Raw genomic sequence first — 2,392 nt, forward strand, 5'->3', positions numbered from 1 at the left:
AAGTATATTACCTGCTTTTTCATTATTGATTTTAGTTTCACTTTATAACCGTATCATTCACCACTACAAATAAGGTTTGAACGCTGGTTCCCTGTGGATTTATCCACATCTGTATACTTACCATTTAAGAGGGGGGCACCCCTCATTACCAGCAGCACACCCCGCCTCAGATTAACACCTCAGTGCGCAGAGAACCCATTTCTGTATATCTGCAATTCTTGTTCCGAATCTGCTGCAAGAGGTTAACCACATACCCTTATGGGTATTCTAGACAACCAACAGGATAGGGAACTTAGAGCCCATACACTTTTCGCACAATTTAACGACACTCCCACCGTTACACATAACACCAATGCTTTCTTTAAACACTTTACACAGCTGAAGAAACTGATTACAAAAGAGAACAAGTTATGGTGGGATGTGCAAACACTGAACTGGTATCAAGCTAACAAGGTTATACCAAAGGGTCTGAAATTAAAGAAGGCACCAGCATTACACAACCCAGATCCAACTTTCATCAACAGATGTAACACGATTTTGAATGATTGCTCACACCAACTAATACAGCTCCTGATAGACACTCACACTGGAGAACTAACTAGACTAGAGACAAGTATCAAACAATTGAATCTGCAGCTTGAACCATTCGAACAGGATCAGGAATTTCACACACTAACAGAACTCACTCTCAGAAGGGTAAGACAAGGAGAGGAGAAAATAATATTAGTCAAGAAAAATAAGATACTCAGGGACAAATTTGGTATACATCACAATACACCACCAAAGAACAGAACCAAAGGGACACAAAAACAATGGCATACTAACATTACAAACAAGGTGACAGCGGACAACATTCAGAAATCAGGAAATCCCAGGACACCCGTTTACAAAAGACTAAGATTAACATATCAACAGTACATGACAAAGTTACACTCAAAAACCCCCAAAGAAACTTGCAAGAATCTACAACATAAGACAATCGATACATCACTGGATTCCACTACCAGTACAGACTGTGACACTTCCTTCTCTGTATACGACATTGAAGAGGAAATACCACACGAACTAGCGAGACACTCTCTAGAACAAGGGTGGCTGGACACCGAGTTAGCAGCACTTAACTCCTTACCTCTACACATAGACCAAACCGAAAAGAACACACTCACCGCTACAATTAACACTGAGTCAGCAGAGGTTGGCACATTACTCCAATGTGCAGATCAGGATTTTTTAGGAACAATGACAGACCGCATCTACCAGGAAGGGCCTGTCATAACATACAACAAATCATCGAAAAGGAAACTGTCAGAACCAGACGAGGATGCAGGGGAGGACAAAAAAGGCAGACACGGGCCGTGACTAACACTGACAAGAAAGGACAAGGGATTTTCAACCTTAGTAACGTCATCTTAGACACTCACCAAGTAAGTGCCCTGGATAAGGGAATTAAATTTGCACCAACTAGATCACTCAATAAATTTGAAACCTACATGGACATCCAAAAATTCACCCGCAAACTGACACTCAAGAAATTTTTTCATAAGACACCGATACCGCAACATAAACCCACCAGCAATGACCCATTTGTACATACCAGTTTAAAACCCAAATCGCAGTTCTATCCCAGCTACATGACGGGCAACCACATAGCCACATTTACCAGCATGGTGGAAAAGGACATCATGAAACTAGATAGACAGAATCCCAGGCCTAGACAATTGAACATGACCAACAAGGAAAGGAGAGCCATCTCTGATCTAAGTAAAAATACTGATATAATCATAAAGCCAGCTGATAAGGGAGGGGGGATAGTACTTCTCAATAAAGCGGACTACATGGAGGAGGCCAATAGGATCCTTAATGACACTAACACCTATAAGAAACTTAAAGGAGACCCCACAACCTTGTTCAAACAACAATTACAAACTCTACTCAAAGAGGGACTAGACATAGGCATTCTATCCACACAGGAACACACTTACCTGGATACACAACATCCCATAATACCGGTATTTTATTACTTACCAAAAATTCATAAACATCCGACCAAACCACCAGGTAGACCTATTATTTCCAGCATAGGTTCTATCAGTTCCAATCTATCACAGTACATTGACACTTTCCTGCAGCCGTATGTTAAACAGCAAAAATCGTACCTCAAAGATATCACGGACATCCTACAGAAACTGTAATCTATTTCATGGGAAGACAATTATTGGCTAGCTACAAGCGATGTAACATCCTTGTACTCAGTTATAGATCACACACAGGGACGACGTAGCATACAACATTTCCTAGACAACGACCCAGACATGAAGATAGAACAGCGGGAATTCATTCTAGGAGGAATAGACTACATACTGACTCACAACTATACCAAAAAAGTTTTTTT

Source organism: Pseudophryne corroboree, chromosome 2 (assembly GCF_028390025.1).
Source record: "Pseudophryne corroboree isolate aPseCor3 chromosome 2, aPseCor3.hap2, whole genome shotgun sequence".
NCBI lineage: Eukaryota > Metazoa > Chordata > Amphibia > Anura > Myobatrachidae > Pseudophryne > Pseudophryne corroboree.